Raw genomic sequence first — 27,588 nt, forward strand, 5'->3', positions numbered from 1 at the left:
AACCCTGATTTCCCTTGATAGCTACGGTTGAGCCACTTTCCCTTTTTTATTTTTACGCCAGACAGGGATCATCAGCAAACTTGGCTACGTTACACTCAGTCCCTTCTTCCAAGCCGTTAATATAGATTGTAAATAGTTGGGGTCCCAGCACTGATTCCTGCGGCACACCACTAGTTACTAGTTGCCAACCAGAGAATGAACCATTTATCCCGACACTCTGTTTTCTGTTAGTTAGCCAATCCACTATTCATGCTAATATATTACCCCCAACCCCGTGAACTTTTATCTTGTGCAGTAACCTTTTATGTGGCACCTTGTCAAATGCCTTCTGGAAGTCCGAATACACCACGTCCACTGGTTCCCCTTTATCCACCCTGTTTGTTACATCCTCAAAGAACTCCAGCAAATCTGTCAAATATGACTTCCCCTTCATAAATCCATGCCAACTCTGCCTGACCGAATTTTGCGAATTCTGACCAAATGTCATGCTACTGCTTCTTTAATAATGAACTCCAACATTTTCCCAACCACAGATGTTGGGCTAACTGGTCTATAGTTTTCTGCTTTTTGTCTGCCTCCTTTTTTAAATAGGGGCGTTATATTTGCAGTTTTCCAATCTGCTGGGACCTCCCCAGAATCCATGGAATTTTGGTAAATTACAACCAATGCATCCATAATCCCTGCCGCTACTTCTCTTAAGACCCTAGGATGCAAGCCATCAGGTGCAGGGGATTTATCTGCCTTTAGTTCCATTATCTTACTGAGTACGACCTCCTTAGTGATTGTGATTGTGTTAAGTTTCTCCCCCCTTATAGCCCTTTGACTATCCACTGTTGGAATATTGTCAGTGTCCTCTACCATAAAGACTGATACAAAATATTTGTTCAGAGTTTCTGCCATCTCCATGTTCCCCATTACTAATTCCCCGGTCTCGTCCTCTAAGGGACCAACATTTACTTTAGCCACTCTTTTCCTTTTTATATACCTATAAAAACTCTTGGTATCTGTTTTTATATTTTGTGCCAGTTTACTTTCATAGTCTATCTTCCCTTTCTTAATCATTTTTTTTAGTCGTTCTTTGCTGGCTTTTAAAAGCTTCCCAGTCTTCTGTCCTCCCAGTAGTGTTGGCCACTTTGTACGCTCTTGTTTTTAATTAGATACCGTCCTTTTATTTTTTTAAGTTAGCCACGGTTGCCGATCTTTTCTCTTACACCCTTTCCTCCTCACTGGAATATATTTTTCTTGAGAGTTGTGAAATATCTCCTTAAATTTACACCACTGTTCATCAACCGTCGTACACTTTAATCTATTTTCCCAGTCCACTTTACCCAACTCTGCCCTCATACCTTCATAGTCTCCTTTGTTTAAACTTAGTACGATTGTTCCAGTCCTCAAGGAAGACGGCACCGTCAGAATCTGTGGTGATTACAAAGTAACTATCAATCGTTTCTCCCTGCAGGATCAATACCCGCTACCAAAGGCAGACAACCTATTTGCGACGCTGGCGGGAGGAAAAACATTCACGAAGCTGAACTTGACCTCGGCCTACATGATGCAGGAGCTGGAGGAATCATCGAAGGGCCTCACCTGCATCAACATGCACAAAGGTCTCTTCATTTACAATAGATGCCTATTTGGGATTCGATCAGCCGCGGCGATATTCCAGAGGAACATGGAAAGCTTGTCCCATGCACAATGGTCTTCCAGGACGACATCTTGGTTACAGGTCGGGACACCGTCGAACAGCTGCAGAACCTGGTGGAGGTTCTTCGTCGGCTTAATCATATGGGGCTCAGGTTAAAACGCTCGAAGTGCGTTTTCCTGGCGCCTGAAGTGGAGTTCCTGGGGAGAAGAATCGCGGCGGATGGCATCAGGCCCACCGATTCAAAGACGGAGGCAATCAAGAACGCACCGAGACCATAGAATGTGACGGAGCTGCGGTCGTTTCTAGGACTCCTGAACTACTTTGGTAACTTCTTACCGGGTCGTAGCACACTGTTAGAACCACTGCACTCTTTACTGCGTAAAGGAGATGAATGGGCATGGGGTAAAAGCCAAAAAAATGCCTTTGAGAAAGCTAGGAAACTGTTATGCTCATACAAATTGCTTGTGTTGTATGATCCATGTAAGCATTTGGTACCACCATATGATGCGTCGTCATACGGTGTCGGGTGTGTATTGCAACAAGCTAATGAATCTGGGAAATTGCAACCGGTTGCTTATGCATCCTGAAGTCTGTCTAAGGCTGAGAGGGCCGACAGCATGATCAAAAAAGAAGCGTTAGCGTGTGTTTATGGGATAAAGAAAATGCATCAATATCTGTTTGGGCTCAAATTTGAATTGGAAACCAACCATAAGCCACTTATATCCCTCTTTTCTGAAAGTAAGGGGATAAATACGAATGTATCAGCCCGCATCCAGAGATGGGCGCTCACGTCCGCATACAACTATGCCATCCGCCACAGGCCAGGCACAGAAAACTGTGCCGATGCTCTCAGTAAGCTGCCATTGCCCACCACAGGGGTGGAGATGGCACAGCCCGCAGATTTAGTTATGGTAATGGAAGTATTCGAGAGTGAGCAATCACCTGTTACCGCCCAACAGATTAGAACCTGGATGAGCCAGGATCCCTTACTGTCCTTAGTTGAAAAAAAACTGTGCTCTCCACAGGAGTTGGTCTAGTGTCCCGTTCAAGATGCAGAAAGAAATAAAGCCGTACCAGCGGCGCAGAGATGAAATGTCCATACAGGCAGACTGCCTCTTATGGGGTAATCGGGTAGTCGTGCCAAAAAAGGGCAGGGACACTTTCATTAGTGACCTCCACAGTACCCACCCAGGCATTGTAATGATGAAAGCGATAGCCAGATCCCACGTATGGTGGCCCGGTATCGATGCAGACTTAGAATCCTGCTTGCACAAATGTAACACATGTTCACAGTTAAGCAATGCACCCAGGGAGGCGCCACTAAATTTATAGTCCTGGCCCTCCAAACCGTGGTCCAGGGTCCATGTCGACTATGCAGACCCATTCTTGGGAAAAATGCTCCTTGTGGTTGTAGATGCGTACTCCAAATGGATTGAATGTGAGATAATGTCGGCAAGCACGTCCGCTGCCACCATTGAAAGCCTGCGGGCCATGTTTGCCACGCACGGCCTACCTGATGTCCTTGTGAGTGACAATGGGCCATGCTTCACCAGTGCCAAGTTCAAAGAGCTCATGACCCGCAATGGGATCAAACAGGTCACATCTGCCCCGTTTAAACCAGCGTCCAATGGTCAGGCAGAGCGAGCAGTGCAAACAATCAAGCAGAGCTTGAAGAGGGTAACTGAAGGCTCACTGCAGACTCGCCTATCCCGAGTCCTACTCAGTTACCGCACAAACACCCCACTCGTTCACTGGGGCTCCCCCCGCTGAACTGCTCATGAAAAGGGCACTTAAGACAAGGCTCTCGTTAGTCCACCCTGATCTACACAAACAGGTAAAGAGCAGGCGGCTTCAACAGAATACATATCATGACCGCGCAAATGTGTCACGCGAAAGCGAGATTAATGATCCTGTATTTGTGTTGAACTATGGACAAGGTCCCATATGGCTTCCCAGCACTGTCGTGGCCAAAGAGGGGAGTAGGGTGTTTCTGGTCAAGCTTTCAAATGGACTCACCTGCAGAAAACACTTGGACCAAACCAAACTCAGATTCACGGACTATCCAGAACAACCCACATTAGACTCTACCTTTTTCGACCCCCCAACACACAAACAAGTGGCAACTGACCCAGCGGTTGACCACGAAGCAGAACCCATCACTTCCAGCAGGACTCACCACACCCAGCAGCCCTGCAAGGCCAGCTGCGCAGCAGCCCAGCGAGGGCCCAACAAACGACTCACCAAAACCAGCATTTGCACCGAGACGATCAACCAGTGAAAGGAAGGCCCCAGATCGTCTCACATTGTAAATAGTTACACTATTGATTTTGGGGGGGGGGGGGGGGGGAGGCGAGGTGCTCACAATCCCTTGGGAGCACCTGTACATAAGGAGGCCTCACAGGCTGGAGGCGCACTCTGGAACCTGTAATAAAGGACTACGGTCACACATTACTTTAAGCTTACAGTATCTAGTCAGATTCTTTATTCAAGACATAACAATCTCCACCCAAACTGTTTCAACCCCCTTATCAATTGAGCCAATATTGTTTCTTACTATTTCAGTGATTCCATCCTTTATCAATAGAGCTACCCCACCTCCTTTTCCTTTCTGTGTCTCCTTCCGATTGTCAAGTACCCATGAATATTTAATTCCCAGTCCTGGTCAAATTGCAACCACATCTCTGTAATGGCTATCAGATCATACCTTTGTCTCAATTTGTGCCGTCAACTCATCTATTTTGTTACAAATGCTACGTGCATTTAGACAAAGTGCCTTTAAGTTTGTTTTTTTACCTTTTTTTCCTGCTTGTTTCCTCTCTCTTTCAAACTTACTTTCTTTATTTTTGCTTGCTAATTCTAGCTTTACTCCCCTCCCTACTGAATCTATTTTCAGGTTCCCATCCCCCTGCCAAGCTAGTTTAAACCCTCCCCAACAGTACTAGCAAACCCCCCTGCGAGGATATTGATCCCGGCTCTGTTGAGGTGCAACCCGTCCGGCTTGTACAGGTCCCACCTCCCCCAGAAGCGGTCCCAATGCCTCAGGAAACTAAAGCCCTCCGCCTGCACCATTCTCTCCAGCCACATATTCATCTACTCTATCCTCCTATTTCTGTGCTCACTAGCACTGGGGAGTAATCCGGAGATTACTACCTTTGAGGTCCTGCTTTTTAATCTCTCTCCTAGCTCCCTAAACTCTGCCTGCAGGGCCTCATCCCTCTTCCTACCTATGTCATTGGTACCGATGTGCACCACGACCTCTGGCTGTTCACCCTCTCCCCCCAGAATGCCCTCTTTTTACACTGCCATCCCACGCTTTTTCTCTCTTTCTCTCAATGGTCAATATCTAACGTGTTGTAAAATTGCTGTGAAGTGCCCTGGGACATTTGACTAAGTTAAAGGCGCTATATAAATAAAAGTTATTATTAATACATTACTTCCTGCTATCGTCACTTTGCTCCTTACGAGCCATTCAGAGATTCATGTCGGATAAACACCACACTGACAGACAAGGATCAGCGAATTAAATATTACTTACAGTCTAAGAAAATAGTGCAGGACAGGAGTGCTGCTTATTTTGGCATTGGGAATGAACGGGTGAACAGCACGGTGCAGAAACAAGTCAAGTCACGTGTTGCGAAACCTAGAAACAAAAAAAATTAGAACTAGGATGCAGAATTCAGGGTACAAAGTCATACATGTTAGATAATCTGCACCAATCTTTGATGAGATGTTTTAGTACAGATACCAGATCAAATTTTTACCAATGACTCTCATTATCTCAAAATTCTAAGATACAAGTTTTGTTATGTCTTATTAGCTGCATTAACAAGAGCAATTAGCAGAAAATATGATTTCTGTGATTCATGCAACACACCGTGATGTTGTTCTAGACCAAAAACACGCATTTTAAAGTTACATATGGGGTTTACACCTCATATGGGGACACACACACTCCAAAACACTTCACTCACTCCCTCCCTCCCTCGCCCACCCCGCGCCCCCCCATCCCCCTGCCACCCTTGCCCACCACCCCCACAACCTCTAACTACCAAAGTCTGCTCCGACTCCGAAGGGTAAACAATATTATTAAAGGAACACTTTTCCAATAGTATACGACAAACATTTTATGAAATCAACAAATACAGAAACAAATATAAAATTGACACACCACAGACAATTAGAATGGAGTTACAAAGGAAAATGAAACAGAAAAATAATTATGGCAAACAAAAGCAAGCACAACCTCCAATCTGTACCTCTCATTGTTTATGTATAATTAGTCCATCATGACAATGACAGCAACAAGCAGAAAACAAACGTTCATGAAACAGCCGTCATATCATGGTAGCCAAAATTTCCATGGTAATTCTCAAAAAGAGAAGACTAAGCGGTGGGTGACCTGCTGGAAGTCTTTACGATTATGAAAGAGTTCAATAAGCTAAACATAGAGATGTTTCCAGAACTAGGGGCCATAAATAAAAAAATAGTCACTAATAAATCCAATAGGGAATTCAGGAGAAACTTCTATACCCAGAGAGTGGTGAGAATGTGGAACCCGGAGTAGTTGAGGTGAATAGCAGATATGCATTTAAGGGGAAGCTAAATAAACACATGAGGGAGAAATATGTTGATGGGGTTAGATGGAAGTAGGATGGGCCATAGACACCGGTGCGGACCTGTTGGGCTGAATGGCCTGTTTCTGTTCTATAAATACTATGTAATGTACTATGTAATGAGTATGGCTATTACAAGATATCCAATAAATGCATGATTTACATTCCTCCATTTAAAAGAAAAAAAAATCTCTCCCCCCAATTTCCCACTCCTGCTCGGGTGCAGCTCCATGGGCACACTCACGTATCCCCCGCAAGTAGCCATTGAATATTCACGTGAGTCTAGTTCGTCTCTTTTTGACCATGGGAGACAATCATAGCCAAATCCAACCCTGTCATCACATGCATCTTACCAGCTAGAACCACTGGAGCAGGAACACTCTCCTTAACCTAGGGGCAATGAAACAACTGCTAACTCAAGAAAGGCCAGGGATCAAACCAGGAACCTTCCTGCTCTTTATGGCTCAACCACTCACTGGATAAACATGTTCAGCCACCTTCATTTATATCCCTTCATCATCACAGTTAATCATCTACACACAATCTGCTTACAGCTAAATTGAAAAGGTCATTATTAGGAGCACTACATGGGATTCCTTCCAAACAATGTCCCAGGACAGCTAATTGATCCAACTGTCACTTGTGAGCTCCTGTGATCTATCCTCTGAAGCTCCTGACTGCGTCTTTGCGCTTGCATGTAAACCACATTTTAACAGCTTTGGACTTCAACTTTTTTAAGTTCTCGGGACTGGAGAACTATTCAAATTACAACAATCTGAAGCATGGGGAAGATGAGGAGCAAAAGAATGATGGGGTGTATTACTGCAGTATGGTATGCAACCCACTGATTGTGTCCTGTGTATCGAGTCCCAGCTCCAAGATTTGGGCATGCCCAGCCTCTCAAAATATGGATCTTTGCCCCAAGTCCCTACAGGTTAGGCTCAGATTCTGCATACTGAGTGAACCTCAACTCTGGACACGGAACTGTAGACATTCACTTCATGGAGGTCCAGTGCATGCGCCAGTCCGTGCAGATTTAAGAACACAAGAAGCAGGATTAGGCCATACACCCCCTCGAGCATGCTCTGCCATTCAATAAGATCATGGCTGATCTTCTACCTCAACTCCACCTTCCCCGCACTATCCCCATTAACCTCGATTCGCTTAGTATCCAAAAATCTATCGATATTTCTCAAAGTCTTAGCAACATTTCAAATTCTTGTACATCTGAGAGTTGGTGGTCTCTTGTCATCATCATATGCAGTCCCTCGAAACGAGGATGACTTGCTTCCACGCCAAAAAAGGATAAGTTCACATGTGTTCCAATGAAGGACCTAAAATTCCAGGTCCTGAACTACATCCTGAAAGGTGGAAGATGCCTGTGCGTGGATTTTTTTTAACGTGTGGGTGGCTGTTGCACACCAGCCACCACACGGGCTTGACGGAGCTAGATCTTGGTCCAGTGGCAAGGGTTAATCACAACAACTGGAGACCAGCTCTACTGCACGGACTGAGTGCGCACACATAGCGCAGTAAGGGCTGGCCCGTGCTGCCCTGGAGCCCGAACTCACGCCTCCGCTGGGCCCCGATTATGTCCCTCCAGTCTCTCGCCGCTCCTTCGTCCCGACCTCGCCGCTCCATATGTAATTATATACGGCCCTGGTGAGACAGCACCTGGAGTATTGTGGAGAATTCTCTACACCTCAGTCATCTCTCCTCATCTCAGTCCTAAATGGCCGATCCCTGATTCTAGACTCCCCAGCTTGAGGAGACATCCTCCCTGCATCTACCTTGCCAAGCCCTGTAAGAATTTTGTATGTTTCAATGAGATAATCTCTCATTCTTCTAAACTCTAGAGAATATCGGCCTAGTCTACTCAATCTTTCCTCATAGGGTAATCCCCCCCATCCCAGGAATCAGTCTGATGAACCTTCGTTGCACTCCCTCAATGGCAAGTATATCCTTCCTTTGGAAAGGAGACCAAAACTGGTCTCTTGTATTCAAGTGGTGTACAGCAATTGGGTGTTAATTGCATTCAGGTGGTGGGTTTTAATTGTGTCATATATATTAGATATCGTAGGCTGGGGAAGGGTTGCAAGCTTATCTTCGGAGTGCACCATAGGTAATGTGTTTCTAAATAAAGGCTTGTAAACAACTAAAGACTAGGCTTGGGCTTCTATCCTTCACCCCCTGGCTATCCAACTTTTACACATTGGACGAATGTGCACGTTCACAGAAAAATTTACATCATTGTGAAATACAATCCTCAAAACACCAGAAATCCTGTGTAATGGAAACAGAGTTTAACTGATTCAGTTACTGCAAAACAGTAACTATTTTAAATACAGGGCATTACAAAAATGAAGCATCTTTGCCCATTAGATCATTTAACGGATTCTTTGTTTGTGGCCACAGAACAAACAAGGCTAACGCAGTTATTGGTCGTATTTTCTGCAAGCTGCGAGGATTATAGGTCACAGCCTGGCTCATATCGACATCTCAGGGCAAGGTTGAGATGTATAGACCATGGATATAGATCTGGAATGCAGAGTTTGATCACTACATGAATGGATCACTCAACGTATTTGACACAAATCACGGAATCAAGCCAAAAGTCCTGAGACATCCTGGGGTCTTTGTTTTGATTGCTGTGTGTGAGATGAAACTGGGCCTGTTCTGTGACAGTGCAGAGCTCGTGATTCTTTGCACATCCGCTGATGCACAGCTCTGTGCCCTGAAGCTTCTTATTGTGCAGGTATATTTTGACAGATTGCGCTGAAATCACCATTCAATCTGAAGTCAGCAACAATAGTGAACTAGGCAGAGCTAGGGGAGTGTTTCACCATGCAACAAGTGTGTGAGCATGTTTCAAGGATAATTTTACATCAAAAGATAGTTCAAAATAGTAAAAATTGTAATTAATGTAAACATACAGGTTGCATCGAGTAATGTTTTTCTGTTGACTGAGCCTCAAGTCAGATGGAGTGCATATTCAACCACCTACCAAATCAGCAGGAGTACACTGACAAAGGCTCTGTACAACCCAAAGTCTTGCTACATTTACTTAGATGTTGGACAGATAAAGGCACACTCTGGTGCATATTACAAGGAGATGATCTGGCATACAAATGCAAAATTGTAATGTAGGGGAGCAACTCAGCCCACATATTATAACTGGTAAAAAGCAATTACTTTGCAGTGAGGATGCACAGATAATGGTTCCAGACTTCGTTCCTCGTGGTTAGGTGGGCGTGTGGAGATAGTATCTCAGCCCTCAGTAGAAAATTTTGTACCACCAATATTCTTCAAACCCACAGGTGCTGAGATCCTAAGACTCTACAGAAATCATATGCATCCTTGAAAAATCATTGGTTAGGCCTCAACTGGAGTATTGTGGCCAAGGATGTCAAAGCCTTGGAGAGGGTGCACAGGAGGACTTCAATTATGTGGAGAGACTAGAGAAGCTGGGATTGTTCTCTTTAGAGCAGAGAAGGTTAAGGAGGGAGAAACAGTTTCCACTGGCAGGAGGATTGGTAACTAGAGGACTGAGATTTAAAGGTAATTGGCGAAGAAACCATAGGCGACAGAAGGAGAATTTGTTTAAGCACCGATTTATGATCTGAAATGCACTGGCTGAAAGGGCGGTGGGAGTAGATTCAATAGTAACTTTCAAAAGGGAATTGGATAAATACTTCAAAAGGAGAAATTTGCAGAGCAGGGACTAATTGGATAAGCTCTTTCAAAGAGCCGGCAGAAGCACCACAGGCTAAACCGGCCTCCTGCTGTGCGGTATGATTCTATGGGCCCAAGTTTCCACACGATAAAAAATGGGCGCCCCTCCGAGCTGGGCGCCCGTTTTTCGCGTCTAAAATGGCACCGGAAAAAAAACTCGCGATTCTGGAGCGCTTTGCAGCTCCTTGTCTGTTTGGCGTGGCGGCCAGGGGGGCGGAGCCTACACTCACGCCGATTTTGTAAGTGGGAGGGGGCGGGTACTATTGAAATTAGTTTTTTTCCCTGCCGGCAACGCTGTGCGTGCGCGTTGGAGTGTTCGCGCACGCGCAGTGTGAAAAAAACATTGGCACTCGGCCATTTTAGAAAGTGCTGCAGAAAACGTGAAGATTTGTTCTTGGACCCCTGCAAAGGCTTGTATTTTAATTTTATTGATATTTCTGTGTGTGAGGGAGTGCTTTTAGCAGCACTGCTGAAGAAATCACCTACTGAAATCAGTGAGTTCAGCTTTTCACTGCTAAACTTGCAGTACCTGTGCCTGCAAATTAAGGACTGTGTTTGGAGAAAAAAAAAGTGCCAATTCAACTTTGCAATGGATCAATGTCTACCAAGAAAAAAGAATTTCTCACATGAGGAAGTTGAGATATTAGTGAATGTAATTGAGCAGAGATGGCAGGAGCTAGATACCAGCAACAGAGGTCGCATAAAAGTGCCACCAAAAGAAATGAAGAAACGCTGGAACCAAGTTGCAGAAGATTACTGCGCAGTGGTGCATACCAGGAGATCTGGAAGTCAGTGTAAAAAGAAATGGCACGACCTTGGTCAAGTAGTTAGTGTAAGTAGTATTTCCCATTTTTAATTTAATCGTAATTGTAACCTGGCTATCTGTATGTCCCACCTTGCAGACTGACACACTCTGTAAAAAATTATATTCTACTCTTTGCAGAAGAAATTGGCCCACAACAAAAGGGAAGCAACGCGAACAGGAGGAGGCATGCCCAATCTGCATCCACTGACACCCTTGGAACAAAGGGTAGCTGCTATGATGAGTCGGACATGGAGTAAAGCAATTGGTACAGCACAAGCTGGGCCCGCACGCGAGGAAGAGGGCAAGTCCTGAAAATGCATCGTGGCCCTTTAAATCAACCTGCTGCCTGGCCTATGTGTGAGAGTACTCATGCCACCCACCCGGCCCCCTCCCTTGCTGTTAAGCATTTGACTGTTCTGATGTATTTTGCAGAACATGATGATGATGACGATGACAATGCTGCTGCTGCCAACCCTGAGGATCCTGAGGGTACACAACAAGGACCAGTACAACCAGCTGCAGACGATCCAGACTGGATGATGGCAGCGATGACTGAACTGTCTGCAGGGGGGAAGCTTCCAATTTAATGTTTATGAGCCCCCATCAAGGGGCATCAGAGTTTCAACCCCTAGCATAGGTCTTGGTCCCACCATCCATGGTTTCGCTTCCGATGTTGCGGGTCCCAGTGGTGCTGCTGGTATAATGCAGCTTTCTACAGTCACTGCACTACCGTCCCAGCCTACGCCTCCCTCTTGCATAGGTTCTGGTTCCACCTACTATGGTTTTGATTCCGACGCTTCGGGTCCCAGTGTTGCTGCTGATATCATCGAGCAGTTTACACCCATTCGTCCAACATCCCAGCCCATGGCTCACACTCGAGTGCTGCTGTCTGCAACACAGAGCATCCCACCATTCCAGCCCGAGCCTCTCCCTCCAGTTCAGCTGTCTGGAACACAGAGCGTCCCACAGTCGCAGCCTGCGCCTCCCTGTGCAGTGGTGCCGCTTGCAACACCGAGCATCCCACCGTCCGTGCCCGCGCCTCCCAGTGTAGTGGTGCCACGAGGCAGACCCAGGCAGAGGAGATTGGAGACACGCTCTCCTGAGATGCAGCGTGCAACAGATGCGGCTCAGGTTGTGGCATTGGCTATGGAAACCAATGAGCTTACCCGATCACTCATCGGTGGCGTCAATGCAGTAGGTGAAGAGTTGACGGGCCTGACGGGAGAAATAGCAGTAATGACACGGGAACTTAGGGAGGTAATGACACTGGAACTTAGGGAGGGAATGTCCGAGGGAGTGCAATCGACGGCACAGGCCATCAGGGAGGGTATGCAAATTACGGCACCAGCCATCAGGGAGGGCATGCAAGTGTCGGCACAGGCCGTCAGGGAGGGCCTGGTTGAGGTAGCTGCTGCAATAAGGGCACACAGCCCAGCCAATCAAATGACACCCCCATGAGGAAGTGAACGTTCACTGAGATGTGGATGAGACATGGTTGCAGCCTTTCTTTGCTGCTTTTGTTCTTGTTCTTGATGTAGCTGTAGTAGCGTTTTTCAAATTGAAATTGTTTTGTAAGTTTTGTTACGTTACAACTTATAAGGGATCTTATGGTTTTTAAGTCATCTTATAGTGTAAATGCTCTCACATTTTTTTGTATCTTATTTAATTTTGCACCTAAAAAGTGATCTTGAAGTTTAAAAGTGTTCTTCAGAGTGTAAGATTTTTCAAATTGAAATTGTTTTGTAAGTTTTGTAACTTTACAACTTATAAGTGATCTCAGGGTTTTCAAGTGATCTTATAGTGTAAATGCTTGCACATTCTGTAAATTATTTAATTTTGCATCTAAAAAGTGATCTTGAAGTTTAAGTGATCTGAGAGTGTAAAATTTTTCACATAGAAAGTGATTTGTAACTTTTGTAACTTTACAAGTTTATAAGTGATCTTCAAGAGTCATATTAAAAAGTATAGTTTGATACAACAAATATTTTATTAGAGTGACGTTAACTTTTCAATAAAATATTTTTTCATTAAAACTCTTTCATGTTTCATTAACACAACACAACGTAGGAACAACTGCAAAGAATAAACATGTCCATATGCAAAAGTGTTCGCAGAGCCCTCAGGCATCAGTAGTTGAAGCGTTCACGGATGAGCTGCTGGCGCAAGGCTCGAGCAATCATTAAAGGGGCACGATGGACGGCCCTCCTCCAACCTCGTGCTCCGGCATCAGGCACTTGCATGCTTTCCTGATTGTCGTTATCATCCACATCCTGGTCTTCCGTAATACTATCATCATGCACTGGACCCTCACGTGGGTCTTCGGGTTCCACTACCAGCTCCTGCTGCCTCATGATGGCTAAGTTATGAAGCATGCAGCACACAACAGTGAAGTGATCGACCATCTCAGGAGAGTATTGCAACTGTCCTCCGGAATGGTCCAGGCATCGGAATCACTGTTTCAATATGCCAATGGCCCTCTCAATGATGCTGCGCGTCGCAATGTGCGCCATGTTGTATTGACGGTCAGTTTCTGTCCGTGTCACGCATAGGGGTGTCATGAGCGAGGTGGTCAGGCCGTACCCTTTGTCTCCCAGTAGCCAGCTCTGCCCTTCTGGCTGCTGCTCAAACATGTCAGATAGAACGCTGTCGCGTAGGATGAACGCATCGTGGGTGCTGCCAGGGTATCTCGCATCGACTGACATGATGCGCTGCTTGTCGTCACACACGAGCTGCACATTGATAGAGTGGAAACCTTTCCTATTTCGGTACTGCTCAGAATCCTCCACGGGTGCTCGCAAGGCTATGTGGGTACAATCAATGCAGCCCTGTACCTTTGGGAAGTCGGCAATCCTGAAGAAGCCCACAGCCATCTCATGGATCGCTTGTGCGGTCATTGGGAAATTGATGAAGTCATTCCTTCGCGCATAAAGTGCAGCCGTGACCTGGTAAATGCAGGCATGTATTGCACATTGAGAGATGGCACACACATCTCCAGTTGTAGCCTGAAACGATCCCGAGGCATAGAAAGAAAGTGCAGCTGTTACCTTCACTTCAACAGACAAGGCAGTTGTCCTTCTGCTTCTGAGCTACAAATCTGCTCTCACCATATCACAGATCTCAGTGACAACTTCTCTGCGAAAACGCAGCCTTTTCACACAATCAGCCTCGCTCATGTCCAGGTACGAGCGCCTGGTTCGATATTGTCGACGTGGGTAAGGTCTCCTGCCCATCAACCTACGGGCTACGACTATCCTGTTGCGGTGAGCTCTAATCAATTCTCTCCTATGCAGTGAATTGATGGCGAACCATTGCATAATATGTGGTGTTGACAATGCAGCACCCATTCTGCAAATGTAAATATAAAACTGTCGATGTGGCTGCCTCTCCCTGTCCAAATGGCCTCAGTCCCCCTCACAGCTCGAAGCCTGCTGCTGTATCTTTGGCTGCCTGCCTGCCCCTCCCTCCCTCCCGTTCGTGGGAACATCGCTGAGCTGACTAAGGCTTCCACCTCACGTGGAAGGCTGCTTGCTGTCTCGTTACTGCCTGCCTGCCCCTCCCTCCCTCCCGTTCGCGGGGACATCGCTGAGCTGACTGAAGCACTTTCACACAGGTAGGAAGATGGTTTATTTAATCTTTTCTTTGCTTATGTTTATTCAGGTTGGATTTATTTGTATAATAGTTGTAGAAGTATAAATAAGGATTTATTGTCGAATTTAATGACTTCCCTTCCCCCCCCCTCCCACCTCGTTCTGGACGCCTAATTTGTAACCTGCGCCTGATTTTTTAATGTGTAGAACAGGTTTTTTCAGTTCTACAAAAATCTTCACTTGCTCCATTCTAAGTTAGTTTGGAGTACGTTTTCACTGTGGAAACTTTCAAATCAGGCGTCAGTGGCCGGACACGCCCCCTTTTGAAGAAAAAATTCTGTTCCAAAGTAGAACTGTTCTACCTGACTAGAACTGCAGAAAAAAAAAATGTGGAGAATTGCGATTTCTAAGATAGTCTGTTCTCCACCAGTTGCTCCTAAAAATCAGGCGCAAATCATGTGGAAACTTGGGCCCTATAATTCTATCCGTTTGTACAGTATGAGTTTGATGACGCCTAGCCACCCCCCCTCCCCCCAACCAGGTCTTTTTCTATGAGCACGCTTAGATTGTTGAAATTCAATACCCACACAAAGGTCAGAAGGCTCAACAATACATCACAGTCCTCTGAAAGTGGGACGTCATGATCATAGGCAGTCCCTCGAAGTGAGGATGACTTGCTTCCACGCCAAAAAGAGATGAGTTCACAGGTGTTTCAATGAAGGACCTAATATTCCAGATCCCGAACTACATCTTGGAGGGTGAAAGATGCTTGTGCTTGGATTTTTTTTTTTTAAAACGTGTGGTGGCCGTTGCATACCAGCCACCAAATGGGCTTGACAGAGCTAGGTCTTGGTCCAGTGCCAAGGATTAACCACGACGACTGGAGACCAGCTCTGCTGCACGGACCTAGTGCAAACACATATCGCAGTGTGGGCTGGCCCGTGCTGCCCCTGGGCCCTTGCCCCTTCTGGGCCCCAGATTCACGCCTCTCCTGGGCCCTGGTCACTTCCCTCTATGGACTCTTGCTGCTCCTGCTGTGTCTGCCCGCACTGCAATCAGCGACCTGACTTCGCAGCCGTCACCTTCCTGCAGTGGTATACCGCCGCTGCATGCTGCTCCCTCTGATTGCCCCAGCCTGCTGATGGTTTTGCAGGCTGGGATCGCGCTGCCGCATGCTGCTCCCTCTAATGCAGCCTTTCAATCACAGTAAATCCTCTTCAAAACTGAGACATACAGCTAAAGAAAGTGACATGTTTAAGTGATGCACCATACTCGGGCCTCTCCCTGTTTTTTGCTGCATGAATTGTACAAGATGTAAGCTTTAGTTAAACTAGAAGGTCTCCCGTGGTGTTGCTCGGAGGCTGAACGAGGTGTCATGGTGTGCCTGGAGGGGGTCAGACACAGGGAGAATCAACAGTTCAGGTGGAGAAGCCATGAGGCTTAAAGCGCCATGGTGGATGGATATAAATAATGTAGTTTTAGGCTTGTTAAAAAATAAAAATAGACACGTTTTTAAATGGATTGATCAGCAGTAGTATGTTTGATGTTAGGAGTGAAATTCATCACAGAGTGAGACACTAGACAAATCAATTCAGGCAAAAGGAGCTGGGATTGTTACTATTAGAAGTGATACATCAAAATAGATCCCATTTTAAAGCAGACTGAGTGAGGGTTGACAAGTCCAAGACTCAGATTTAGTTTTGCTACAGTTAATTTGTCGTTAAGTCCCTCACTTATTTATATACATGCATTTATGGATGTACCTTTGTGTACACGTGTACATACATATAATCTCCTACTGGAATTTTTAAAAAAGATTTCTCTTGGTGAGCAATGTTCACATTGAGCTGTGCTGCCATGTAGCGCTCTGGACTTCCCGCGCAGCCAGTTCACCGGCTTTTTCAATGGAAAAAAACGCGCTGCACGGTATTTTGAATGGGCCACGCAGTACCTTAAAAGAGCCGCGCATCCCCCATAGAATTAAAGGGAACATTGTTGGCAAGTAGGCAATATCGGCAAGGCTACATTTATTGCCCATCACTGGTTGCTCTGACAACTCGAGTTCACCATTTTGAGTGGACTAGAATCATATTTCAGCCAGGCCAGGTAGGGGGAGGATACATTCTGAGCACCCAGATTAGATGTCAGCCAAGTCATCCACATTTGCCTAAGTGGGTACAAAAGATGTAATGTTTAATAACTGATATTTATAGCTCCACTCATTCAAGCATGGACTTTTCATAGACTATATAGAACTAATAAGGCAATATTTTATTAGTTTATGTTGACTGATTCAGTAGTGTAGAGACTACAGAGAACAGAGAATTACATCATGGAAACTACTTGAACGTTTGATGCCAGTGTATTCCCAGAGAGGTCTAGTGTCAACATCCTTTTGTTACTCCTACAAAACTTGGATTACAAATTTAGCCTGCATGCCAGTCAAAAGAGAGAAATGCTGCTATAAACAAGTTTACAATTAAATTTATAAATGCAAGTGTTTCTGCAGTTCTTTAAGAAATAAAGATGAACTGCAGCCACATGAACATGTGTCACTTTCCAAACATGTCATACCCACTAAAACAACTCTGGAGAAGTTGCAGACAGATCTGTACTCAACTGCTGCACCAAGGATAACGTTGGAAGATACTGGATTAAGATCAGCTGTTCTTAAGGTTCATGTCTGACAGCTGAAGTAAAATGGATACTGCGAGAGAGAAAAAAAACAATTTGGTTTTTTTTTCCACTAATCAATCATGTTTTGGTAACTGTAGAACCGCAATGTTGTGCCAACACATCTGGTCTGTCTCTCCCGGTGTCTTGGCTTCAGGGCCAATTATGGATGGCTTAGGTCGGAAGAGTGGTGCCAAAATTGGGTAGCCCATTCACGCGTGTTTTTGCTTTCACTGATGGGACTAACTACAACATGCGCAGAAAGGAAACTAGGTAGTCTGAAACTGGGGCTTTTGAGCACTTTTGGTGCAATGATGAATTAGCGTTTGCAGGCTTCAGAATAGAGTGAAGCTCATTCATAAAAAAGTGTGCGTCATAGAAATAAATCATACTCCAGGGTAGAATTTGAGTCACTTGACTCAGCTTTACGAGACTAGTTCAGGCAAGTTGAAAGGAGCTGGCACTTTCGTTTTCAGAAGTAACCATGGTATAAATCTGTCACAGACATAGCACCCCCTCCCCTGCTATCATTAAAGATTGAGCTTTGATGACGAGTTGTACATTTTAACAGCCACTGTTCAATTTAAACAGCTGTGTTTAAACAAGGATTTTGCAAAAATGGGGATGACGACTTGCTCCATGAATACACAAACTCAATCAATTAGTAGTTTTAAACACTGAGCAGCTTTTCTGTCTCTCTTTTTTTTTCTTTTAACCTCTTCCCAACTCGCATTCTTCTTTCAAGCACCAAAAGCCTAATTTGAGAGCCTGATGATATGGTATGCCTCATATAAACTAACAGCACCATGCAGTTTTCCAGGATGTTAGAATTCCTAAAAGTTTGAAGTCATAAACATTTGATACAAAGTAGTTTTACAAACTCAGTAATTTAGAAAGCTTCTCAGAAACCCAAGGGCTCTTCCTCTCTCCGCTCACCCCCACCAACTCCACTCTGTAATGTGTGGGCTTCCCCCTCCCCCGCCCCACCCCATCAACTCCATTCTGTAACGCGTGGGCTTGTGTCATTCAGGTATGACAACAGCATACCATCCGCCACAAACTTTAATGGAATTAAGACAGGGTAGTGAGATGAAACTTCAAGTAACATCCAAAGATGCTTCTCAACAGCCAAAAGGTCTACTGCATATGATACTTATACCCATAATTTTGAGAAAAAACTCGAAGAAAGAATTTGGGCAGGGGACGGGTTAAGGGGTAATAAGACTCGAACTACTGTTTCACATTGGATCAGTGATTGAAAGGAATAGATGAGAAATTACAGTATAGCACCCAGTGACTACATGATAACTTGTTTTAGGTGTTGCTATTCTTAATGGCCACAATTTTACTTCCCAGCCTGTACTATTTTAAATGGCAGCTCATATGTAGTTCTGCTGTGAAGAGATTCAAAATGGATTCTGAGCATTGCCCCATCCTGGCAAAGGGGGGGGGGGGGGGGGGAGTGAAGATAGAAGGTGAGGTAAAAGTCATGAAAATTGACAGCATTTGCTGCCATTTGGCCCTTGCCAGCCGACAAAGAGCTATCCAGCCTAATCCCACTTTCTACCTCTTAGTCCGTTGCCTTGTAGTCAAGGGTTATGGAGAGCGGGCAGGGAAGTGGAGTTGAGGCCAGGATCAGATCAGCCATGATCTTATTAAATGGCGTAGCAGGCTCGAGGGGCCAAATGGCCGACTCCTGTTCCTATTTCTTATGTTCTTATGTTACGGCACTTCACGCATATCCAAGTATTTTTTAAATGTTATGAGGGGTTCTGCCTCTACCACCCTTTCAGGCAGTGAGTTCCAGACCCGCACCACCCTCTGGGCGAAATTTTTTTTCGTCAAATTCCCTCTAACCCTCCTACCAATTACTTTAAATCTATGTCCCCCGGTTATTGACCCCGCTTCTAAGGGAAATAGGTCCTTCCTATCCATTCTATCTAGGCCCCTCAATTTTATACACTTCAATAAGGTCTCTCCTCAGCCTCCTCTGTTCCAAAGAAAACAACCCCAGCCTATCCAGTATTTCCTCATAGCTAAAATTCTCCAGTCCGGGAAACATCCTCATAAATCTCCTCTGTACCCTCTCTAGTGCAATCACATCTTTCCTGTAATGTGGTGACCAGAACTGCATGCAGTACTCCAGCTGTTGTCTAACTAGTGTTTTATACAGTTCAAACATAACCTCCCTGCTCTTATATTCTATGCCTCGGCTAATCAAGGCAAGTATCCCGTATGCCTTCTTAACCACCTTATCTACCTGTCCTGCTACTTTCAGGGATCTGTGGACATGCACTCCCAAGGTCCCCCTGTTCCTCTATACTTCTCAGAGTCCTACCATTTATTGTATATTCCCTTGCCTTGTTAGCCCTCCCAAAATGCATTATCTCACACTTCTCCAGATTGAATTCAATTTGCCACTGTTCTGTCCACCTGACCAGTCCATTGATAATCTCCTGCAGTCTGCAGCTTTCTTCTTCATTATCAACCACATGGCCAATTTTTGTATCATCTGCAAACATCTTAATCATACCCTGTACATTCAAGTCTAAACCATTGATATATACTACAAAAAGCAAGGGACCTAATACGGAGCCCTGCAGAACCCCACTGGAAACTGCCTTCCAGTCACAAAAACACCCAGCAACCATTATCTTTGCTTCTTGCCTCTGAGCCAATTTTGGATCCAACTTGCCACTTTGTCTTAGATCCCATGGGCTTTAACTTTCATCTGCCATGTGGGTCCTTATCAAAAGCCTTACTAAATCCATATACACTACATCAAACGCACTACCATCATCGACCCTCCTTGTTACCTCCTCAAAAAATTCAATCAAGTTAGTCAGACACGACCTTCCCTTAACAAATCCCTGTTGACTGTCTGTCTAAATGAAGATTTATCCGGTCCCTCAAATTTTTTCCAATAATTTTCTCACCACCGAGGTTAGGCTATCTGGCCTGTAATTACACGATGTATCCCTTTCTCCCCTTTTAAACAAGGGTACAACATTAGCAGTCCTCCAGCATCACACCTGTAGCCAGAGAGGATTGGAAAATGATTGTCAGAGCCTCTGCTATTTCTTCTCTTAACAGCCTGGGATACATTTCATCTGGGGCTGGGAATTTATCCACTTTCACAGATGCTAAATCCCTTAATACTTCTTCTCTCACTATGTTTATTTCATCTAATATTTCACACTCCTCCTCCCTGATTACAATGTCTGCATTGTCCCGCTCTTGTGAAAACCGATGCAAAGTATTCATTAAGAGCCATACTCACATCTTCCCCTCCACACACAGGTTACGTATAAAGAAAGAGTAGGGCCTATTAGAGACCATAGTTATCCTCTTGCTCTTAATGTAGTTATAAAATATTTTTTCGGTTTTCCTTGATTTTACTTGCCATTATCTTTTCATGCCCTCTCTTTGCTTTCCTCATTTCCTTTTTAATTTCACCGCTGCACTTTCTATACTTCTCTCGGGTTTCTGCAGTATTGAGCCCTCGGTATCTGTCATAAGCTTCCCTTTTTTTCTTTATCCTACCCTGTATGCCCCTTGACATCCAGGCAGCTCTAGATTTGTTAGTCCCACCCTTTTTTTAAATAAAGGAGCCAGACTTGCTCTGAACCCTCACTATTGCCTCCTTGAATGCCTCCCACTGCTCTGACACTGACTTACCTTCAAGTAGCTGTTTCCAGTTCACTTTGACTAAATCACATCTCAGCTAAGTAAAATTGACTTTTCCCCCAATTGAGAACTTTTATTCCTGGTCTGTCTTTGTCCTTTTCCATAACTACCCTAAATCTTACTAAATTATTATCATGGCCACCAAAATGCTCTCCCACTGATGCCCAGCTTCATTCCCTGAAATTAAGTCCAGAACCGCCTCTGCTCTTCTTGGGATTGCTACTTACTGACTAAAAAAAGTTCTCCTGGATGCATTTTAAGAATTCTGCATCCTAATACCTTTCACACTAATTCTATCCCAGTTAATATTAGGGTAGTTGAAATCACCTACTATTACTGCCTTTTGTTTATGCACTTCAGAAATTTGCCTACATATTTGCTCTTCTATCTACCTGACTGTTTGGGGGTCTATAGTAACTCCCAGGAGTGTGACTGCCCCTTCTTTGTTCTTCAGTTCAACCCATATGGGCGACAAGGGGTGTCGCAGTTGTGTGATGTGGATGGGTTGGGCTGGGTGCTCTTTGCCTTTCCGGCATTGTTCATAGGTTTATATGTAACCTTCAGGGCTGCTGACCAAGGGCCGTGTGGCTCTTTGTCGACCGGTGTGGACACGATGGGCCGAAATGGCCTCCTTCTGCTGTAAATTTCTATGTTTCTATATGGCCTCATTTGATGATCCTTCTAACATATCATCCCTCCTCACAACTGTAATTGTTTAATCAATACTGCAATCCCGCCTTTTTTATCCCCCTCTCTATCTCGTCTGAAAACCCTGCAGCCAAGAATGTTGAGCTGCCATTTGTGTCCTTCTTTCAGCCATATCTCTGTATCTGTAATAGCTATATTATACTCTGCGTCTATCTGTGCCCTCAGCTCTTCTGCCTTATTCCCTAGACTCCTTGCATTGAAGTATATACAATTTAGCACTGCCAAACTGCCTTGTGTATTTTCTAGAAAGAAAAACAAATCAGGATACAACACCAAGTTTTTTCTACAGTACTACACCAGGGATAGGATTGTCACTGGCTTCTCCAGGAAAAGCACACTGCCAGTAAGTATTACCCACACAGATTACTAGAACTCGGGGGCAAACACTCCTGAAAAAGAATAGGGCCTCTTTCACCCTGCATAAATCTGTGGAGATGTAACTAGCTAGTTTATTCAACACTTGCGTAGGGGTTATTCTTTAAACAGAGCAGGGGAGGAAAATAATATAGAAACATACAAATTTACAACGCAGGAGGCGGCCATTTCGGCCCATCGTGTCTGCGCCAGCCGACAAAGAGTCGCACGGCCCTTCGTCAGCAGCCCTAAAGGTTACATATAAACCTGTGAACAATGAAGGCAAAGAGCACCCATCCCAACCAGTCCGCCCCACACCACTGCAACACCCCTCATACTGAAAACATCTACACTCCACCCCATCCGGAGCCATGTGATCTCCTGGGAGAGGCAAAAACCAGATAAAAACCCAGGCCAATTAAGGGAGAAAAAAATCTGGGAAAATTCCTCTCCGACCCCATGCAGGCGATCGAAACTAGTCCAGGAGATCACCCTGGCCATATTCAATTCCCTGCAGTATTTACCATCGTATCTGTGCCGACCAACGAAAGGTCATCCAGTCTAATCTCAATTACCAGCTCTAGGTCCGTAACCCTGCAGGTTACGGCACTTTGAGTGCCCATCCAACCATCTCTTAAAAGTGGTGAGGGTTTCTGCATCCACCACTCTTCCAGGTAGTGAGTTCCAGATCCCTACAACCCTCTGTGTAAAGAAACCCCCCCTCCCCACCCCTAAATCCCCTCTAAACCTTTCACCAACCACCTTAAAACTATGCCCCCTCGACCAATGGAAATAGACCCTTACTATCCACTATGTCCAGGTCCCTCAATATTTTGTATACCTCGATGAGGTCTCCTCTCAACCTCCTCTGTTCCAATGAGAATAAACCCAGCCTATCTAATCTGTATTCATAACTAAGATTCTCCATTCCAGGCAGTATCCTAGTAAATCTCTTCTGCACCCTCTCTCGTACAATCATGTCCTTCCTATAATACGGTGACCAGAACTGCATGCAGTACTCCAGCTGTGGCCTAACCAAAGTATTATACAATTTAAGCATAACCTCCCTGCTCTTATATTCTATGCCTTAGCCAATAAAGGCAAGCATTCGGTATGCCTTCTTAACCACCTGGCCTGCTATTTTCAGTGATCTGTGGACAAGCACTCCAAGGTCCCTTTGTTCATCTACACTATTAAGTGGCCTACCGCTTAATGTGTATACCCTTTCCTTATTAGCCCTACCAAAGTGCATCACCTCACACTTCTCTGAATTAAATTCCATTTGCCACTGCTCTGCCCACCTGACCAGTAAATTGATATCCTCCAGCAGCCCATGACTTTCCTCTTCATTATCAACCACACAGCCAATTTTAGTGTCGTCTGCAAACTTCTTAATGATACTTCCTATATTCAAATCTAAATCGTTGATATGTACCACAAAAAGCAAGGGACCCAGTACTGAGCCCTGCGAAACCCCACTGGAAACATCCTTCCAGTCACAAAAACATCCAATCATTACTCCAAGCCAATTTTGGATCCAACTTGTCATTTTGCCCTGGATCCCATGGGCTTTAACTTCATGACCAGTCTACCATGCGGGACCTTATCAAAAGCCTTGCTAAAGTCCATTACTCCATCGTACGCACTACCCTCATCGACCCTCTTGGTTACCTCCTCAAAAAATTCAATCAGGTTAGTCAAACACGATCTTCCTTTAACAAATCCGTGCTGACTGTCCCCAATTAATTCTTGCCTATCCAAATGCAGATTTATCCTGTCTTTCAGGATTTTTTCCAATAATTTTCCCATCACTGACGTTAGGCTGACAGGCCATTAATTACTTGGTCTATCCTTTTTTCTCTTCTTAAACAAGGGTACTGCATTAGCAGTCCTCCAATACCATGCCCAAATCCAAAGAGGACTGGAAAATGATGATCAAGGCCTCTGCTATTTCCTCTTTTACTTGGCTCAACAACCTGGGATGCATTTCATCCGGGCCTGGGGACATATCTACTTTCAAAGCTGCTAAACCCCTTAATACTTCCTCTCTCATTATATTTATTTCATCCAGAATATCACACTCCTCCTATATTAAAAGGAAATTAGATAACCACCAGTATGCTTAGACTAACAGCCACCGAGCCATATAATATACAGAAGATACAACACTTGCATGTCAAGATAAAATTCAATACTATTTCTGGTCTAATCATGGGGCTCCCATCCATTTAACATTTGTGTATTTGAATTTTGAAAAGGCAGTGAAGCTCAATTCCTTTCCAACTCTCCACACTTTAATGTCAATTTTCTAGACATGATCTCATACTGGATTCCTTTATTCATATCAATAAAATAAAAATATTGGGAACGCTGTACAGTGATGACATTGTCCTGTTAATGGGTTACAACACCAACACAGTTGAAACCACAAGTGCACTAAAGCACTCAGGTTGTCCATGAACTTAACACTGTCATACTTGTTGGACTCAGTGACTCCTTCAAATGACTTCCCTCGATGAGGTCACTATCAGTCATCTAAACACAAAATAAGGTCAACCACAATCCTCTGATTTTCAAAACTCTAAAGAGAAAATGATCCTCATTCTGACCTTTTAAAAATATCAATCACTAATTGGGATGGGTTAACACTGATTAAAACATAGCCAGGATGCAAATGAAAAACTTTCCCAAGACATTTTTACATTAAAATGCAAGGAAAATAGCACTCAACACTTGTGGTCTATGAGGAGTTTTTCCTCTTCAGTGCCAGCGAGCTACAGCTGGTGCCAATGAAAAAATAGAAAGGAAGATCACATTTTACAGGACCTCCTACAGCAACTCTTGGAGTCCATGATAAGTTGGGTTTGGCTGCCACTGGAGCCAGGAAGCCATATCCCTTTATATCGATCCTTGTGGAACAGTTCCTCAACAGGAATCACATGAGGAAGAGCAAGAGAAGAATACGAGGAAACGAACATATCAACTTTTCACACTAAGCTCTTCCTGTACTTTTTGAATTTCTAATATACCTGTACTATAACATTTGCTGCTAAGAAGCGACAAGGCTAATTGACCAGTGCCATATAGTTTAGCATTATTCAAAGGGAACTGGACAAAAAAGTGAAAAGATAAAAAACTGAATTTAATCTGGATAAATATCTTAAGTATGATGTGGATAAGAACTGCTGACAATGGATGTGCCGGCATTAATAGACTGGATATAATCCACCACTCACTCAGTGCAAGTGCTGTACATGCACTGGGTTTTATGAAGGGCATTTAATTGCCATGTGAACAAATAGATTGAAGTAACACTCTTCTATATTTCCATGGAGCTACTGGAGAGTGATGCTCAAGAGCAGACCTGCGAATCCAGAGTGTCATTCTCTCCTTTTCACCGATCCAACAGACAAGGGCGAGAAAAGTCAAGTCAGCTCCATCAAGCTCAGCCCATCCAATGGGGCAGTGTAACATTGTACATCGACCACACTGGGAGAGGAAAAAATAGGCAAAGACTGCAGCCAGTTAAGAAAAATTCTAGAAATTTCCTTTGCAACTTCTTATGACAATCAAGCAAGCTGCCCACGACACACCTCAATCTAAATTAATTAACTGGCAATATTCATATTCTGCAGGTGATCATGTGGCACTTTGGAGACAATGAGGGAAAAGCACGTTTGTTTTCCACACCTCCATCCTCAGCACCCAAGAAAAGTTGGATGCAGGGCGTCATTAGAAGAGCGATGCCTAATTTATATTGCAGTCATCATCATCATAGGCAGTCCCTTGGAATCGAGGAAGACTTGCTTCCACTCTTAGAATGAGTCCTTAGGTGGCTGAACAGTCGAATACGAGAGCCACAGTCCCTGCCACAGGTGGGACAGACAGTTGTTGAGGTATGGGAGGGTGGGACAGGTTTGCCGCGCATTTCTTCCACCGCCTGCGCTTGTTTTCTGCATGCACTCGGCGATGAGACTCGAGGCGCTCAGCGCCCTCCCAGATGCACTTTCCCCACTTAGGGCGGTCTTTGGCCTGGGACTCCCAGGTGTCGGTAGGGATGTCGCACTTTATCAGGGAGGCTTTGAGGGTGTCCTTGTAACGTTTCCTCTGTCCACCCTTGGCTCGTTTGCCATGAAGGAGTTCCGAGTAGAGTGCTTGCTTTAGGAGTCTCGTGTCCGGCATGCGGACAATGTGGCCGGCCCAGCAGAGCTGATCAAGTGTGGTCAGTGCTTCAATGCTGGGGATGTTGGCCTAGTCGAGGACGCTAATGTTGGTGCATCTGTCCTCCCAGGGGGTTTGTAGGATCCTGCGAAGGCATCGTTGATGGCATTTCTCCAGCAACTTGAGGTTTGGCACAAGGCTCATATATTGCAGTATGCTGGCGGTAGCAGGAATACCATATCCCTGCCACCAAAAGCACACTATCGGCTCTTAGCACAGCTTACTGCTGGCGCTCCATTTGAACAATCTGCAATTTATGCCACTTCACCTTCAAGAGCACCTTGAGAGTGGAATATTAACAAACTTCAAACAAGATAGCTAGGCACCGATCAAAAACAATTAACTCTTTAAAAGGATCTGGATGAATATCTGCTTAAGTATAGGTCTTTAAGCTCTTAGACAGAATGATTATGCAATACCACGGTTGCAGATCTGTTGGGTGCATTATTAGTGGAATACACCATGCAGAGCAGTCATTTTGGATTATAGTAGTGACAACAAGGGGTCGGTGAAAAATCAGCTCATCACTGTGGAAGTTTTACTTGCGATTATTTACCTCCCTCAGGAGATTACATTGGAAAATCGATGACAGTGCAAGCTGTTTGTAGTCTACTGCAGGCAACAGCTCGATAAACCACAATGGTAGGATGCAAGATTCTAGCAGCTACTATTCCATTCCTTCTGTCTTCCGGATGAGAAATTGAGGTCCCGTCTGCCCTCTCATGTGGACGTAAAAGATCCCATGGAACTATTTCGAAGAAGAGCAGGGGAGTTCTCCCCGGTGTCCTCGCCAATATTTATCCCTCAATCAACATAATAAAAGCAGACTTTCTGGTCATTACCACTTTGCTGTTTGTGGGCGCTTGCTGTGCGCAAATTGGCTGCTGCGTTTCCCACATTACAACAGCGACTACACTCCAAAATGTATTTCATTGGCTGTGAAGTGCTTTGAGCCATCCGGTGGCTGTGAAAGGCGCTATATAAATGCAAGTCTTTCTTCTCACTCTTTACCCACACAAAGGCACTCAGCAGATAGCCAGGAACCTTCGGACACAGATGGAAAACCAGAGAAAAGACACTCCCAGCAACTATAACACACTTTACAAAGCAGAACCAACAGAAGCCTTGGGACACTTGCCCCGTCAGAGAACCATGAGTGATGCAGGGAGGCGAGCGAAAATAGTGTGAGAGACCGGATGGGGGACAAGGCAGGGGAAGAAATAAAGAGGGAGGAGAAAGTGAGGAACTTCAATTCTTTTTAAAAAGCTGTCCGATTCTTGTCTATAGGATTGCCAGGCAGAAGTAGGAATTTTGCATGTGCAACACATACATATCCAATGTGATTTTTACTTAATTGTCATATATGTAGTAAAAGGCTGCTGTCATAAACAAGCTTTGGTCCAAATCTTGAAAAAAACATTTTAAATCAAATTATTAAGAAAACTTGCCATTTTACCCCTCCCACAGGACAGGACAGACAAAGATCATTGTAGTGCTTCATGTCTACTGTTCAATTTAATTCAAACTGGCATAACAGCTGTTCATAATTAAATAACTCCGGCA

The 27,588-nt window shown here is 44.6% G+C and overlaps 1 protein-coding gene across 2 annotated transcripts in view; it reads right to left on the reverse strand.

The window, feature by feature from the left end:
- The window catches only part of LOC139227650 (CTD small phosphatase-like protein 2), a 91,655-nt gene that overhangs the window by 39,469 nt on the left and 24,598 nt on the right, over positions 1–27,588 (reverse strand). The window contains exons 2-3 of one of the 2 annotated variants that reach the window (XM_070858570.1): positions 5,181–5,285; positions 1,347–1,416 (exon numbers count right to left, since the gene is read on the reverse strand). The gene's annotated coding sequence lies outside the window, so the exon portion shown is untranslated. The remainder of the gene's footprint in view (positions 1–1,346; positions 1,417–5,180; positions 5,286–27,588) is intronic. The other variant, XM_070858569.1, reaches the window with a different exon arrangement.

The sequence above is a fragment of the Pristiophorus japonicus genome, chromosome 17, assembly GCF_044704955.1.
Source record: "Pristiophorus japonicus isolate sPriJap1 chromosome 17, sPriJap1.hap1, whole genome shotgun sequence".
Taxonomy (NCBI): Eukaryota; Metazoa; Chordata; class Chondrichthyes; family Pristiophoridae; genus Pristiophorus; species Pristiophorus japonicus.